We start from the raw sequence: 10,504 nt of genomic DNA, 5'->3' as shown, positions 1-10,504 counted from the left end.
GAAAATAAAACGTCAAGATCATAAAAGACAAAGAAAGGCTAAGAAACTGTACCAGATTAAAGGAGACTAAAGAGACATGGTAACTCAATGTAATTCATGATCCTTAATTAGATCTTGACCAGGGAAAGAATAACCGTAAAAGAAAGCACTGGAACGATTGATCAAATGGACTGTGGGTTATATAATAGTATTATTAAAATGTTCATTTTCTTGATTTTGATCATTGTGGTGTGGTCATGTAAGAGAAAGTCCTTCATCTTAGGAAATATACACTGAAGTATTTAAAAATAAAGGAGCACTCTCTGGGTTCCAATTAAGATGGAGATAGCATACCCCACCCCGTCTCTCCTCCTGAATGTAACGGGAAACCTTGGAAAGGATGTATCATGTAAACCATCTGAGGACTTTGAAAAAGAGAATGGTAGAAAGCAGGTTAGGAAAGGCAAACTGAGCTCTAAGAGCTACTAAAGTAAGGGGTGAGTCCTCCTTTTTTAAATCTGATTTCTCCCAGCCTGGACTCAAAGGCAACCTGAAACCCAAAAGTACGTACAAGGTGCAGACAAAAATTGTTCTAAGAGGCATTCTCTCTTTCTTGTCTGAGGAGCAGGAAAAGGGTCTCCTATGGGTTAGAGGTAGTAGAAGAAATGTTCTGGGGTTTTATTTCCTCTCTTGTCCCAGCTCCTAGGCAATCCCACTCTGGCATAGAAGCAGCAATAGCTGGACCAATGCTTAAAAATTAGAGAGGGGTATCCTTCTGTCTGACCAGAGGAAGCATGGATCCAAGGGTGAGAGACACATCAGTCCTGTTACTTATTTCGGTCTGTCCTCTCACCACTTGGTCCCTGAGGCAGACACAGTTGTGGAAAGTGTATAACAGACCAGGGAAACTAAGGCAGTGGCTAATACGGAATACCAGGAAGATGTTACCTGGAAGCAGGAAAGATCTCCCTGGGGAAATCTTGGAAAGAAAGAAGCTCTAGAAAGTGATATGGGATCCAAGATGCATGAATCACTGGACCCATGTTTTAGCTGTGCCTTTAGATCTGACCCTAAATAGCAGGCAAAAGACAATGAGAACTGATCTACAGGGTGGACCACTGCCCAAGTCCCAGAATAGCCACTGAATGTCACACACACACACACACACACACACACACACACAGGATGGATATAAGTAGCACTGCAAAGCCTTTGAACCTTGAACTGACATTGGAACCAGAGCCAACAGAAGGTGGGATAGGAATTTACAACCTAAACTTAAATTTGTCAGTTTCCTGGTAAAACAAGCAAAATGCCCTATAGGATTTAACAAAACCCAGAGTCCCAAAATATCATATTCAAAATGTCCAGAATCAAATCCATAATTATTCAACATATGAAGAACCAGGAAAATCTTCACATCTCTTAGGGAAAAAGATAATCAACAGCCTTGAACATAGATGTTAAAATTAGACAAAGGCTTCCCGGTTATTAAAATCATTCTCCAATAAGTGTGAACACTCTTGAAACAAATGTAAAGACAGAAATTCTCAGAAGAGAAATAGGAAATATAAAAAAGAAGCAAAAGAAAATTTTAGAACTGAAAAAAATATAATAGCTGAAATTGAAAATTTACTGGATTGGGTGACTAAATGAACTTGAAGATAGATCAGTAAAATTACCCAATCTGTACTATAGAGATAAAAAAGATTTTTAAAACATGAGCAGAGCCTAATACATCTGTGTGACAATACCAAAAGATTTAACATTTGTGTTACTGGAATTTCAAAAGAAAAAGAGATTCATGCAGAAAGATACTTGAAGAAATAAAGGACTAAAATATTCCCCAATATTGCAAAAGATATAAACTTGCAGATTAAAAAGGTTTAGTAAACCCCAAACAGAACAAATTTGAAGAAATACACACCCAGATAATATAATCAAACTACTGAAAACTAAAGACAAAAGAAAATACCTTGAAAACAGCCAGAGAAAAATGATATGATGTTTTTGTTTTTGTTTTTGTTTTTTCGAGACAGAGTCTCTGTGACCAGGCTGGAGTGCAGTGGTGCAATCTTGGCTCACTGCAACCTCCGCCTCCCGGGTTCAAGTGATTCTCCTGCCTCAGCCTCCCTGGTAGCTGGGACTACGGGCGCACCACCACACCCAGCTAATTTTTTGTATTTTTAGTAGAGACGGGGTTTCACCATGTTGGCCATGATGGCCTCGATCTCTTGACCCTGTGATCTGCCCTCCTCAGCCTCCCAAAGTGCTGAGATTACAGGTGTGAGCCAACACCCCTGAGTGGCAATGATGATTTTTACATGACTTCATATTTCTCATCAGAAACCATGAAAACCAGTAAGCAGTGAAACATTTTTCAAATGCTGAAATAAAATAGCTTTTAACTGAGAATTCTATATCCAGTTAAAATATCCTTCAGGAATGCAGGCAAAATGAAGACATTCTCAGAAAAAGGAAGACTGAGAGAATACATCATTAGCAGATCTGCCCCCCCCCCCAAAAAATGCCAGATAAAGTTTTTCAGATAGAAGAGAAATAATAAGAGTGGAAAAGCTTATGAATAAATCAAAGAAGACCTAAATAAATGGAGTGGCAAACTAAGTTCATGGACTAGAAGATTCTGTATAATTACCTTGTCATTTCTCTTCAAATTCATCTGTAGATTCAATGCAATTCCAGTTAAATCCCAGAATAATTTTTTTTTTGTAGATGTAAACAAGCTGATTCTAAAATTTACATAGAAAAGTAAAGGAGCTGGAATAGTCAGAAAATTTTTTTAAGTAAGAATAAAGTTAGAGGATTCACAGTAGACAATTTTAACACTTATTATAAAGCTACAATAGTAAATGCAGTATGGTATTGCCAAAGTGGTAGACACACAGATAAGTAGTAGAAACAGGGTTTCACCATGTTGGTCAGGCTGGTCTCCAACTCCTAACTTCAAATGATCCACCCTCCTCGGCCTCCCAAAGTGCTAGGATTACAAGCATGAGCCACTAGGCCCAGCCAGAAGTGCATTTTTTTTTTTTTTTTTTTTTTTTTTTTTTGCTTTCCACTTTTTAATTATTATTTCCTCTTTATTTATTTTTCATTATTACACTTTAAGTTCTAGGGTTCATGTTCACAATGTGCAGGTTTGTTACATACGTATACATGTGCCATGTTGGTGTGCTGTACCCATTAACTCATCATTTACATTAGGTATATCTCCTAATGCTATCCCTCCCCCTCCCCCCAACCCATGACAGACCCCAGTGTGCGATGTTCTCCACCCTGTGTCCAAGTGTTCTCATTATTTAATTCCCACCTATGAGTGAGAACATGCGGTGTTTGGTTTTCTGTCCTTGCGATCCTTTGCTGAGAATGATGGTTTCCAGCTTCATCAATGTCCCTACAAAGGACATGAACTTATCCTTTTTTATGGCTGCATAGTATTCCATGGTGTATATGTGCCACATTTTCTTAATCCAGTCTGTCATTGATGGACATTTGGGTTGATTCCAAGTCTTTGCTATTGTGAACAGTGCCGCAATAAACATATGTGTGCATGTGTCTTTATAGCAGCATGATTTATAATCCTTTGGGTATATACCCAGTAAAGGGATGGCTGGATCAAATGGTATTTCTAGTTGTAGATCCTTGAGGAATCGCCATACTGTCTTCCACAATGGTTGAACTAGTTTACAATCCCACCAATAGTGTAAAAGTGTTCCTATTTCTCCACATCCTCTCCAGCACCTGTTGTTTCCTGACTTTTTAATGATTGCCATTCTAACTGGTGTGAGATGGTATCTCATTGTGGTTTTGGTTTGCATTTCTCTGATGTCTAGTGATGATGAGCATTTTTTCATGTGTCTGTTGGCTACATAAATGTCTTCTTTTGAGAAGTAACCTTCTTTTGTTCATAACCTTCGCCCACTTTTTGATGGGGTTGTTTTTTTCTTGTAAATTTGTTTGAGTTCTTTGTAGATTTTGGATATTAGTCCTTTGTCCTTTGTCAGATGAGTAGATTGCAAAAATGTTCTCCCCTTCTGTAGGTTGCCTGTTCACTCTGATGAGAGTTTATTTTGCTGTGCAGAAGCTCTTTAGTTTAATTAGATCCCATTTGTCAATTTTGGCTTTTGTTGCCATTGCTTTTGGTGTTTTAGTCATGAAGTCCCTGCCCATGCCTATGTCCTGAATGGTATTGCCTAGGTTTTCTTCTAGAGTTTTTATGGTTTTAGGTCTAACATTTAAGTCTTTAATCCATCTTGAATTAATTTTTGTATAAGGTGTGAGGAAAGGATCCAGTTTCAGCTTTCTACATGTGGCTAGCCAGTTTTCCCAGCACCAGTTATTAAATAGGGAATCCTTTCCCCATTTCTTGTTTTTGTCAGGTTTGTCAAAGATCAAATGGTTGTACATGTGTGGTATTATTTCTGAGACCTCTGTTCTGTTCCATTGGTCTATATCTCTGTTTTGGTATCAGTACCATGCTGTTTTGGTTACTGTAGCCTTGTAGTATAGTTTGAAGTCAGGTAGCGTGATGCCTCCAGCTTTGTTCTTTTGGCTTAGGATTGTCTTGGCAATGCAGGCTTTTTTTTGGTTCCATATGAACTTTAAAGTAGTTTTTTTCCAATTCTGTGAAGAAAGTCCTTGCTAGCTTGATGGGGATGCCATTGAATCTATAAATTACCTTGGGCAGTATGGCCATTTTCACGATATTGATTCTTCCTATCCATGAGCATGGAATATTCTTCCATTTGTTTGTGTCCTCTTTTATTTCATCGAGCAGTGGTTTGTAGTTCTCCTTGAAGAGGTCCTTCACATCCCTGGTAAGTTGGATTCCTAGGTATTTTATTCTCTTTGAAGCAGTTGTGAATGGGAGTTCACTCATGATTTGCCTGTCTGTTCGTCTGTTACTGATGTATAAGAATGCTTGTGATTTTTGCACATTGATTTTGTATCCTGAGACTTTGCTGAAGTTGCTTATCAACTTAAGGAGATTTTGGGCTGAGACGATGGGGTTTTCTAAATATACAATCATGTGATCTGCAAACTGGAAATATTTTACTTCCTCTTTTCCTAATTGAATACCCTTTATTCTTTCTTCTGCCTGATTGCCCTGGCCAGAACTTCCAACACTATGTTGAATAGGAGCGGTGAGAGAGGGCATCCCTGTCTTGTGCCAGTTTTCAAAAGGAATGCTTCTAGTTTTTGCCCATTCAGTATGATATTGGCTGTGGGTTTCTCATAAATAGCTCTTATTATTTTGAGATACGTTCCATCAATACCGAATTTATTGAGAGTTTTTAGCATGAAGGGCTGTTGAATTTTGTCAAAGGCCTTTTCTGCATCTATTGAGATAATCACATGGTTTTTGTCTTTAGTTCTGTTTATATGCTGGATTATGTTTATTGATTTGCATATATTGAACCAGCCTTGCATCCCAGGGATGAAGCCCACTTGATCATGGTGGATAAGCTTTTTGATGTGCTGCTGGATTCAGTTTGCCACTATTTTATTGAGGATTTTTGCATTGATGTTCATCAGGGATATTGGTCTAAAATTCTCCTTTTTTATTGTGTCTCTGCCAGGCTTTGGTATCAGGATGACGTTGACCTCATAAAATGAATTAGGGAGGATTCCCTCTTTGTTTCAGAAGGAATGGTACCAGCTCCTCCTTGTATCTCTGGTAGATTTCAGCTGTGAATCCGTCTGGTCCTGGACTTTTTTTGATTGGTAGGCTATTAATTATTGCCTCAATTTCAGAGCCTGTTATTGGTCTATTCAGGGATTCAGCTTCTTCCTGGTTTAGTCTTGGGAGGGTGTATGTGTCCAGGAATTTATCCATTTCTTCTAGATTTTCTAGTTTATTTGCATAGAGGTGTTTATAGTATTCTCTGATGGTAGCTTGTATTTCTGTGGGGTGGGTGGTGATATCCCCTTTATCATTTTTTATTGCATCTATTTGATTCTTCTCTCTTTTCTTATTTATTAGTCTTGCTAGTGGTCTATCAATTTTGCTGATCTTTTCAACAAACTGGCTCCTGGATTCATTGATTTTTTGAAGGGTTTTTTGTGTCTCTATCTCCTTCAGTTCTGCTCTGATCTTAGTTATTTCTTGCCTTCTGCTAGCTTCCATCTAAAAAAAAAAAAATTTTTTTTAGGTGGAGTTTCACTCTTGTTGCCCAGGCTGGAGTGCAATGGCGTGATCTTGGCTCACTGCAACCTCCGCCTCCCGGGTTCAAGTGATTTTCCTGCCCCAGCCTCCCGAGTAGCTGGGATTACAGACATGTGCCACCATGCCTCGCTAATTTTGTATTTTTAGTAGAGACGGGGTTTCTCCATGTTGGTCAGGCTGGTCTCGAACTCACGACCTCAGGTGATCCACCCGCCTTGGCCTGCCAAAGTGCTGGCATTACAGGCACCCAGCTGGAAATGCACTTCATGGTGGCTCAAGTCTGTAATCCCAGCACTTTGAGAGGATCACTTGATCCTGGAAGTTCCAAACCAGCCTGGGCAACATGACGAGACCTCAGCTCTACAAAATAAATACAAAAATTAGCCAAGTGTGGTGAAGCTCACACCTGGGACTGAGTCCCAGGAAGTCGAGGCTGCAGCAAACCGTGATTGCGCCACTACACTGCAGCCTGGGCAGCAGAGCAAGACCCTGTCTCCAAAAATAAAAATAAAAATATAAAAGTGCCCGGGTGCGGTGGCTCACGCCTGTAATCCCAGCACTTTGGGAGGCCTAGGTGGGTGGATCACAAGGTCAGGAGATCGAGACCATCCTGGCTAACATGGTGAAACCCCGTCTCCACTAAAAACACAAAAAATTAGCGGGGCTGTAGTGGGCCCCTGTAGTCCCAGCTACTCCGGAGACTCAGGCAGGAGAATGGCGTGAACCCGGGAGGTGGAGCTTGCAGTGAGCCGAGATCGTGCCACTGCACTCCAGCCTGGGTGACACAGGGACACTCTGTCTCAAAAAAATAACAAATAAAAAAGTGCTTTTCCAATAAAATATGTTTTTTAAAAATCTTCAAGAATATCATAACACATATGCTGTGTCAGCCTTTTTGTTATTCTTCACATTAAGTGCGATTTCTCTCCTGTGTCTGAGCTTGAGAAGTCCCACACAATAACCCTGGAATAGCAGTAGTCCTCAATGTATCCTTTGTGGGAACCAGGAGTACTGAGTTGAGGAGGACCCCCAGGCCAAGTTCAGGCTTATTGAGGAGGAGTTCTATTACTGACTAGTGATGCTTCTCATAGGTGCAGGCCAGGTTTCTGGCAGGATGTATGCCAGGAATATCCTAATGCAGCTTATATCATCCTCTTACTGTTTACATTGTTTCTTCTTCAAATCACCGCTTAAAGCTCTAACAGTCAATGAAATTTTTATTTATTGGGGACTTCTCAGTAAAGCAGTGTGGGACTTCTCAAGCTCAGACGTAGGACAGAGATCAAACTGAGTGTGAAGAATAACAAAATGTTAACACAACATACATTTTATGATATTCTTGAAGGTATTTTTAAAATAAAATATACATGTTCTTTATCTCATCAACATAGTTCTAAATATTAATAGCCTTATTAGAGATGGCTTACCTTGTTGCTTTTAGTTAAAATCTTGTATCACTAATTATTTGTCTTTTCATGTTCTCCTTTCTTTTGTACCTTTTATCCAAATATAAGTGTATATTTTATGTTGCCTAAACAATTGACATAGTCTCAGCTCTTTCCTCGCCTCACCTTTCCACACTTTCATCCTACACATGGTGATTTTCTAAAGTATAGAATAGATCAGATTTATTGATCTGGTGTGGCTACAAACCAGTCTATGCTAAGCATGAGAGACATTTGCTATGATGATTCAATCCCTACTGTAACCAATTCAGATCTACAGGAAAAGACCAACATGCAAATAGATTGTTACAATACACTGAAAAACTCCTACTACAATTTTCTTTCTTTGTTTTTGTTTTTGAGAAGGAGTCTCACTCTGTCGCCTAGGCTGGAGTGCAGTGGCACAATCTCAGCTCACTGCAAGCTCCTCCTTCCAGATTCAAACAATTCTCCTGCCTCAGCCTCCCTAGAAGCTGGGATTACAGGCACACGTCCCACGCCCAACTAATTTTTTTATTTTTAGTAGAGGCAGGGTTTCACCATGTTGGCCAGGCTGGTCTTGAACTCCTGACCTCATGTGATCTGCCGCCTGCCTTGGCCTCCCAAAGTGCTGGAATTACACCTTGCCCAGCCCTACAATTTTCTTGCATGTGAAAGAAGAGCAAGAATGGTACATGCTTCCCAGAGGATGCAGAGTTACAGCTTGTAAAGTGCTTGGCATATGATTTGACACATAGTAATCATACATACACACTAGTCACTAATATAATTACATCCAAGTGCCAAGTACAGTGTTATAAGTTATCATTATTCTATCTTGCAGGATAGTGGATTTAAATCATTTTTTCAAGCCACCCAACGAGTCAGGGAATTTTGAACAGAGCCAAAATTTTGAAGTCTGTTATCCCAAATCTCCGACAAGGGAATACTAGTTTCCAAATAAAATAAACTGCGTCCTTTTAATGTTGTCATCCGTTTCTAACTGCTTTTGAGAATCTTTCCACGATGTATTTCAGCAGAAGATGATCCCCATCTTTTTCTCAATCATGAGGTTTACAGTCAGTGACGTTATCCCCACATCCTATTTAACTGTACTGTCCTCTACAATTTTCACCAGCCCTCACAGCTCAGGTATGTTCCTCCCAACACTCATACATATTTATTGACATTAAATAAAATCTCCTCTTCAACAAAATGAATTATGAATAGTATATATCAAAAAATAATAGCTACAACGAAAGGTCAGACTAGGAAATCAGACCCAAAACTTCTAGCACTCTGAGGATTTGAAAAATAAAATGACATGATGCTTTTCTGAATCCCGAAGATAATCTCTCGAGTGTCCCAAAGAAAGCCTGGAGCACAAGGATAAGAATCGAAAACTGTGGCACATTTCCAAACATGTCCAAAGAGCATGTTCGTTCCCAGCTTCCAGGATACATCCAAAACAGAGCTTTTATTTTTTTCTTATCTCATATTATGGCTTTTTAGATGTGTCCCAGAATATTTTTTAATAGGCTGCTCTTATAAACAGGAGTGTGTAAGATTCTCACCGTGCAGTGGTGCAGAAATAAGAGAATACAAAGATCTGTGCTCTGAACTGAGCCCTGCCACGTAACTGCTGGCATGATTCTGTGCCAGGAACTTAATCATTTTGGACTTTGGTTTCTGAAGCTATAAACCTTAGAGATAAGACTATCTGATTGGGCGCAGTGGCTCACTCCTGTAATCCCAGCACTTTGGGAGGCCAAGGTGGATGGATCACCTGAGGTCAGGAGTTCAGGACCAGCCTGGCCAAAGTGGTGAAACCCTGTCTCTACTAAAACTACAAACATAAGCCGGGCATGGTGGTGGACGCCTGTGATCCCAGCTACTTGGCAGGCTGAGACAGCAGAATCGCTTGAACCCCGGAGGCTGAGGTTGCAGTGAGCCAAGATCACACCACTGCAATCCAGCCTGGACGACATATCTATTCTTATCTATCTCAATAAGTTGTTATTGAGAACAACAATTAGCATTTGTGTGGCAATGTAAAAACTAACTTTTTCCTCATAAACAGTATTTTATTTACTTACTATTACTGTTGAACTGAGTATTATTATTATTACAGTTATTATATTCTCCTGACAAATGAGGAAGCTGAGGCTCAAAGGATTTTAAATTAACCTGCCTCAGATCAGAGAAAGTGGTAAATTACATCTCCTAACTATACCTTTGCTTGCCCCAGTGGGTGGTAAATGCTTTGACTGCAGGGATTTCCTTTTAACGTCATAGTCTCTAGGCTGAGCATCAGCCCTGTGCATAACAGGCACTCAGTAAATATCTGACGAGCTGGGGAGAATCAAAGTAGCATAGTGAGAGTCTGGTTCACCAAGAGTCAACGAGAAGAGACATTAAATTTTATAGGCTATGAGGAAAAGCTCTCAACAGAAAATATGTATACTACTTCTACTTAAATTTAAAATAAAAAACCATACTGCAGGGTTATTTATCCTTTGAACACATTTAGGCATTGCATTTTAGGACACACCTGATTGGGTACAAGGAATAAAAACCTACTTGGTGAGGGAAAGAGACAAATTTTCTTTACAGAAGAATTCCACGTAATATCTAGAGCTACTTCCTTCTTCAAGAGATAGAGCTTAATCCTCCTGCCCCTACTTTGACGGTGAGTGTGATGATTAATTTTATGTGTCGACTGGGCCACAGGGTGCCCAGATATTTACTCAAACATTATGTTGGGTGTTTCTGTGAAATGTTTTTGGAGGATATTAACATTAAATCAGTTGACTGAGTAAAGCAGATTGTTTTCCTTAATGTGGGTGGGCCTCATTCAATCAGTTGAGAGCCTGAATAGAATAAAAAGGCTGATCTTCCCTTGAATAAGAGGGAA

Source organism: Macaca mulatta, chromosome 11, assembly GCF_049350105.2.
Source record: "Macaca mulatta isolate MMU2019108-1 chromosome 11, T2T-MMU8v2.0, whole genome shotgun sequence".
NCBI classification, from domain to species: Eukaryota; Metazoa; Chordata; class Mammalia; order Primates; family Cercopithecidae; genus Macaca; species Macaca mulatta.
This window is presented reverse-complemented; position numbering follows the sequence as displayed.